Below are 8,148 nucleotides of genomic sequence, written 5' to 3' on the forward strand. Positions count from 1 at the left end.
TAAATAGTAAAGGTCGTAGACGGTTTTTATTGAAACTCGTCTATATAAAGTGTCATAGATAGAGTTTTAAAAAATTATCAAGTGTGACCCTTTCCCTCTATAAATAATTTTGCTTTCTGGTTGCCATCATAATATGACATACATATTTCATAATTCCAAAATTAAACAACATCACATGCATTATTTACATATCATATATTGACACATTGTTCAGAGAATCGATCACACATTATTCAGAATTTCGACATAGACATTTACATATCACAAATGTTAATAACATCAAATAGATGCACATCACATATTGTTCAGAACACATAAACCTAGCTAGCTATACACATTTTGCTTCTAGAAGAATGAGATGCTGGATATCATTGATGATGTCTTCCAGAAGGATGAGATACTTGAAACCATTGGTGATGTCATCTTCCAAAAGGATGAGATGATTGACATAATTAGTCGACGTCGTCTTCCAAAAAGATGAAATCATCTCAGCCTCCTACGTTTTAGCACAATATCAACCCAAGCACCATCATCAATGATCATCTCACTGTCATACGGATCAGGTTCCATCTTAACTAACTCAGTCATGTGTCAGAACCAAACTACATTGCTACCAAACTGTTAGCCATAGTTTTTCAAGAATATGTGTTCAAACTAGTTTTGCAGTTCATAAAAATATCTCTATTGTGACCACACGACCGAAATCTATGTCAAGCATCCGCACTGTGGAAATAGACATAGGGACAACCCCATCCTGCCAGCGTCTGATAGTAGTGAAGAGAGACATTGTAGATCTACGATGGAAATACCACATTAACCTCAATTACACTGATCAAAATAAACCTAATAAACTCTAACAAAATCGTGATGTAACCCTACCATATTCACCTCAGTGTAGGGAAGGGGATTCAGCGCCCAGATCTCATCCTCTGATGTGAAAAAAAACATAGTTGTGTGTGCGGAAGATGAACACTTGGATTTCAACGAGTAGAGCGAGCAAGAAAAACACTTCTCGTCGCTTTATATTGAGGGGAGACAAGCAGGCTGTGTGTGGAAAGCCAAAGAGCCAGAGGAGATGAGTTGATTATGTGTGTGTGAAGCCAAAAGAGCTAGAGAAGACGAACGGTCAAACTAAAAACAATACTCTGGTTTTTAATCACAGACTAGTTTTCAAAAAAATCCATCTGCGTCCATCATACATACACAGACAGATCTTACAAGAAATCATCTGTGAAAATATCACAAACGGGTTTTTTCTAAACGTCTTATGTGCCCGTATGATAGTAATAGACAGATTTGTAAAAACCGTCTGTAAGTTTAGGCACAACCAGATGGCGGTGTTGTTATAGACATGTCTGCCTTAGCAACCGTCTGAGGGTATATTCACTACTACAGAAACTATTTCTATAGGCGGTTCGTAACTTGTTTTCACAAATGTTTAGCGCAACCACCTCTGATCGAATGCCTGTGGAAATGAATGATTTTCATAGGCGCAAAATAGACCGTTTGTGAAAATCTATTTCCACAGGCAGTTCAGTTAATGAACTGCTTGTGGAAATAGTTTACACAGAGAACCGCCTATAGAAATGGTTTTCACAGGCGGCGCACTTTAGCATCCGCCTATATATAGATAGATTTTCACAGTTGGATAACATAAGGACCCACCTGTGGTGTGTATTTCATTTCAAAAATAATAATGAGCATAAATTTTATTCCCTCCGGATTTTAACATATTTTCAAGACAGATTTCAAACATCATAGATTTTAACAGTATTTAAATCAACATAAGTCTAATATTTAACACAAATACAATAATATTCACAAGTATAATATGTTTACATCGCAAGCCAACATTGCGAAGAGTCTTTCCTCTCCCACTCACAAAGCCTCGGATGGCTAGCTAATTTGCCTCTGAGATCAAAGAATCTGCCACTCTTATGGATGACTTCGTGCATGATGAACCGGCACATGTCACATTGGACGTTTTGGATATCTTCATCTGTGAGAGAGGTGTTGGTACATTCGATCATTCGTACCTAAAATGAAAACACAACTAAAAGAGTTACACTACTAACAAAGGAAACAAAACCAAATAAAAATGTGCAAGAGCAATGATGACTTATGTCCTCGGGGTTCATTTTGTACCTCCCGTTTACCCTAAGAAACTCGCAAACATAATATACACAAAGAACGATATCGAAACCGTGTTTGTGGCACTTAAAAAACGCAACGTATTCGTTAGTTCAATAAGACTCTTCATCATAAATAGTGAGATACAAGCATTAGAGGTGTGTTATTACCGAAAAGTGTGTACGAACGACCATCACATCTAACTTGGTTGTATCGTGTATCCTACCTTTCGTTATGTACCACTTGTAGGCCCTACTCGAATGCCAATAAGTATTTCAATTCATAAATGATTTATTAGAATTCTATGTATAGGGATTTTCTTTACCTCTGTATAACGTCGATAAGATCTTGGTATGATTTTTAGGGGAGATCGTCTGAGTCAAGGACCACGAGTCTGCTCAACTTTGGCATCCATATTATACAAATAAAGTGATTGCTACATGAATCTTTATGTTAGTTTCTTGATTGACTAATTAAGTGGAATAGTTATGTTAGATTCTTGACGTATCATACTTACTTAAAATTGTAGAAAGTCATGATGTAGTTCTTGTCTTGCATTTCTAGCATAGCACTTTCTATGTAGGTTGATATTTTAAGTCTGCATGTTTTGGTCATTTCTCTTATGACCATTACTTTCTCTTTGCTACTATTCTCCTTAATCTGAGGGTCATCAGTACTCAACTTTATGACCAAGTTAGGCTGAAAAATTCATTGTGGATTAATGAAATCGACCGGTAACTTCAACTTTTTCGCATCATTAAATTGCATCATACAGAACAAGTCACTAGTCATTAACTTATATAACATACATTGATAGATATATGAACGTAGGGGTAGATTGTAGGCACTTACAGGCACCACATGCTTATGAGATACTAGGTGCGGTGGCGAAGGTGCCTGAGGCGGAGGTGCCAGAGGAAGAGATGCTGAGCGAGGTGGTGGCTGTAACGCTGGCGATTATGACTGCTAACTTCTGAAGATGATATCCCGTCTGGGCCCAGAATGAAGTTGTCAACAGCCTCAACGAGAATCTCGATACCCTCAGGTATGCTGATGTCTAGCTTGTACTTCATGAAAAGTGATTGTATCGAGTCCACTTGTACCATGGCGTAACCGGTCGGAATGTCTTGATTGTGAAATACACGACCTAGCGTAACCGAGTGCACTTGTACCTTGGCGTAAACACATGAGCATCTCTAGATCACATCTAAACCCTAATTAAACTTTAAATCTAAATCTAAACTTAAAAAAGACGCTAGCTAGGGATGAGATACCCTTACCTTAGATAGCTCCTCCAAGAAATTCAAAAACTAAACCTTCCCCCTCTGTTTTCAAAATCCACGGTCGCCTTTGAGCTCTATTGTTCGGACACAGCGAGCTCTCTATCTGAATAGACCTTCCCACTGGGAGGGACTGTTTATGGAGAGATTATCACAGGCGGCTCATATAAGGAACCGCCTGTAGAAATGCTTCTGCTGGGAAGCACTGTTTATGAAGAGATTATCATAGGCGGTTCATATAAGGAACCGTCTGTAAAAATATTTTATTTTTATAGGCGGCTCCTTATATGAATTATCTGTAGAAATTAATTTTCACAGGCGGCCTAGAACCTCATAAGACCGAAGCACATTATTCAGACGATTTATCATATGAAACATCTGTAGACATAAAACATTATTATCTTAAAAAATAGCTTTTATAGTAGTATTCGTTAATGACGAGTTTTAAAAAAGATCAATAAAAAATCATCTGCTTTTATTGATTCTACGAGAGTGGTGGTCCAATCATATATCTTGATAAATCAAGGAAAAAAACCAGTATGAATATCCTAGATAATACAATCCGGTGGACGCACAGCGCTGACGTGGGTGTCATTGGCAAGTTTGCTGGCAGGCTTTCGGCGCCCCCGTATCACCTCCTCAGAGGAACCGCATCATTTTGGCGACAAAACCAGCGAGCGTGCACGAAAAAACCACCAAGTCAGGTCACCAACGACACTGCTCCTGCCGACCTGCTGCATGCGTGCCCATCCCCACAGCACACGGTCGGTCCCTGTCTCCCTGCACGCTGTATCACCCGTCGCGGCCTCGCCGCCCTTCTCTCCCACCATCCGCTCCGTTTCGGATTGCCAAATCACGCGGGAGAGTCTCCGGCGGTATGATGCCCGGCCGTGCTGCATGGCATGGGCATGGCTGGTGTGAGCATGCGGCTGCTGGTCCGGACGACGGCCCTCAGAGTCACTTGGAGTTTGTACCGTAGCGGGGCAATGCTGCTTGTTCTCCAGTGGCAGATTCGTTTGCTGTGTGATGCGCGTTGGGGCTCTCAGCAAAACTAGTGTGGCTCGTGTTGGAACTTGGAAACTTGAAATATCGACAAGATCATACTAGTTTGGTTGGTTCTTCTATGAGAGTCCTACATAGGGTAGGGCCCTGATCCGTTCAACGTAGGAGCATAAGCTCGAAAGACTGATGAGGCAACGGTATCCCCAGATGAGATGAGAAAAGCAGCAGAAAGCTAGCACTCGGTATTAATTCCTCGTCGCAGAGTTTTTTAAAAATAAAGATATTTTATTAGAAAATTATAAAAATAATTTCTAAATTTAAAAAATTGCAAAAATAGTTACCTGCCGGCATGGTACTTCGAATGCCGACAGCTTACGTGGCACTAGGCCTGAAGACCTATCGACATACGAAATACCGACAAGTCATTGGCCCGGCTAAACGGGGTGCCAGTTAGGCTTTACGTGGAGCGTAGTTGCCTGTTAGCTTTCTGAATGCCAACAGTTGACGTGTTATAGTTTGTCGGAACTCAGAATACCGAGAGATGACGCGTTATGGTCTGTCAGCACTTAGAATGCCGACATGTGCCACGTTAAGCCTATCGGCATTCTATGTGCCGACAGACCTTTATATATTCCACGATCGGCAATTTTCTCTCTCACGCGTGACCGTACACAGCAGGGGTGACGAGCGGCGACGGCGAGTGTCGACGACAAGCAGGCGACGTGGGGAGGTAGGTAGCGCGGTGCAGCAGGTGGCGAGCAACGGAGGTTGTGGTCGGTCAGCGGGCAGGTGGCTTCGCGCGATAGGCGGCTTCAGTCGGCGGTATGTTTTTTTTTTCTTTTTTCCAATAGTTAGAATTAGTTAGAAATTTAGAGTAGTTGAGAAGTAGATGTACTTAGAAAAATCAGGAGTAGTTAGTAAATTATAAAAAAAAATAAGGAGTAGGTAGAAAAGCTATAGGTGATTTAGAAAAATAGTAGAAATTAGTTAGAAATTAGGAATAGTTAGAAAAATAGTAAAAAATTAGTTAAAAAAATTAGAAGTACTTATGAAAACCGTAGGAAAATAGTTAGAGAATATTAGAAAAATATTGCGTAGAGTAGATAATTTAGACAAATAAGGATATGAAATATAGAATAGAGTAGGTATGGTTCAAAAATTAGTTAAAGGTAGAAAATATAGTATAGTTAGTTAGGAAATGTAAAATAGTTAGAAAAGTTCAAATATTTCGGTAATGTAGAGTTAAAATAGGTTATTTAACATGATTTGGAAATTGGATATTATTAGACGTACATATTTTTCGTCGATGTAGGAATTTTACATTTGAATTGTTGTGGATTTTTTACATAATTGTATTTAGAATGAAATAGGTAAAATGTGATTCATTTAAAATTTAGAGTAGAAAAATTTAGATACATGTAGAATAGATAATGTAGCATAGAGCATACGTAGTTAGGAATTTTGCAATAGTTAGATAATCTAGACTAGTTTAAAGTCAAATTGTTACGAATATATAGTACAAATATTTTATAGTTGTAGGATATTTATAATAGAAATGGAGTAATTTTTTTGATAGCAATACATTTAGATTGGTATAGTGTGAACTGAAAGATTATGTTAGCGGTGATATTTGATGGTTATGTAGAATACAAGTGATGAGGTTGAATAGATTTTGTGGTCGTAGTTGTTGTATGTTGATTACAATTATTTAACCTGACGAAGTATAGTATGTTTGTTGAATCAGGTATGTCGACTATAGTGGGGTTCGGGGTTTTTTACGACCCTGGATATATTATGCATTGTGACAGTGGGTGGATCTGAATAACTTTCAGTATGTGGACACAAAATTGCATAGTCCGAGAGAGATTTGGCGGTCCTAAGTGTTAGGTTGGCTATATAATCTGCTGCAACTTAGTTCGGCACATCAACGGTTGACGATGAAGGTTCCGATTCCTAAACGTCAAGAAACCGGCTGGTAGTGGGAGCTCTTGGAGGTTACATGTTCGAAGGAATGGTAGCAATTTGTGTCACTAGGGTTGAGACGGGTTTTTTTTTCACTGTATCCTTATAGAAGCAAGCAATGCTGGGTCCACAGAAGCCGGACCTAGCACCATAGAAGTTGTTGGTGAAAATATTGTCCATGAGGAGGTACAGGAGAGTGTGGTTCTGGAGGTACCCCTGTAGACTAGTACACCAGTTGAGCTACAGACTATAAGAGAAGAACGTAACGACAGGAAGAAAATCAGGATGCGATGTGTGCTGATCAAGGAGAGCGGGACGAGGCACTAGTGGACCAGATGGAGGCAGATAACGATGAGTTCCACACATTTGTGGACTCAGATGTAGGTATCCCGAAAGAATAGAAAAATTTTGCTTTGGAGAAGATGACGGTGAATGATGGACACGAGTAGGCATGGGAGTATGATTCCATCGTGGTGACCAAAGGCCAGATGTTTCATGACAGGGTCCATCTGCAATATGCAGTGAAGAGATGGTGTTTCTCGGAGGCGAGGGATTTCAAGGTGGTAATATATAATCCTCGAACATACGACATAAAATGTTTAGTGGAAGGTTGCACTTGGTGAGTTCATGGATTCTTGCCGAGGTGTAACACAGTATGGTTAGTATCTATTGTTGAGCCACATACTTGCATCTTAAGCCGACCTCTGCGTGTATAGGAACATGAGCGCGGATTATGTTGCAAATATGATGTACCCAGAGATTGTGAAGAAGACTAATATGTCTCCGTTTGGAGTTATGCATGCTATGAACACCAGATTTGGGTACGAGATTTCATATGACATGACATAGAGAGTGAAACAAAAGGTGTTAAAGAAGATGTTAGGCACATATAAGGACTCATACCACAACTTACCTTCACTTCTACAGGTTATTTAGGGTAGGAACCCGGGCACCTGCATTGCTACTCATGATTTTGTCAATTAGGATGGAGATCAAGTCCTTCTGAGGATGTTCTGATCGTTCAGCTGTATGATTGAGGTATTCCGATATTGTCGGTGATGATGTGCGTGGATGGGATATTCCTCACAGGCAAATACAGGAGGAAGATACTCATAGCTATCAGGATTGATGGTGAGAACTAGGTTATGTCTTTGGCTTTTGCATTCGTCGAACGTGAGTCTGCGGATAGTTGGTTGTGGTTCTTACAGTGGGTTAAGAGATGTGTTGTTGGTAACAGGCCTAACGTGTCTGTACTCCACGATCGTCATGCAGGCTTGTTGAATGCTATCAACACATTGCAGAGTGGTGCGAGCGGGGTATTACCGTGGCGATATTTGCATAGCCGTTAGTGCATGAGGCATCTTGGAGCAAATTTCTACAAATAATTCAGGAGCAAGAGATTGATGGATCTATTTAAGAAGCTATGCAAACAGAATCAAAGGAGGAAGTTTGATGCATTGTGAGAAGAGCTAGATGAACTAAGTGGTAAGTACATGGACAAAGTTTTGAAGAAGCCAGTTGCACCGAGAGAGGAGGAGCCCGAGGGCCTTGAGCCTTTACCACTTTAGCCGGAGAGTGTGACTAGGAGAAGGAAGGGTGGAAGGAGGATTAAGTGTTTCTCTGACTGGACCAGACATGAACCACTAGAGAAATAGGCACTCATTGCGGATACTGATGGTTCACATTATAGAATTGTGATAACTAACCTTGCCAAGGTTTATAATTGGGTAATTAAGGGGAATAGGTCACTGCCATTAGTGGCAATCGTAGAGGG

This window comes from Phragmites australis, chromosome 5 (assembly GCF_958298935.1).
Source record: "Phragmites australis chromosome 5, lpPhrAust1.1, whole genome shotgun sequence".
In the NCBI taxonomy this organism is placed as follows: Eukaryota; Viridiplantae; Streptophyta; class Magnoliopsida; order Poales; family Poaceae; genus Phragmites; species Phragmites australis.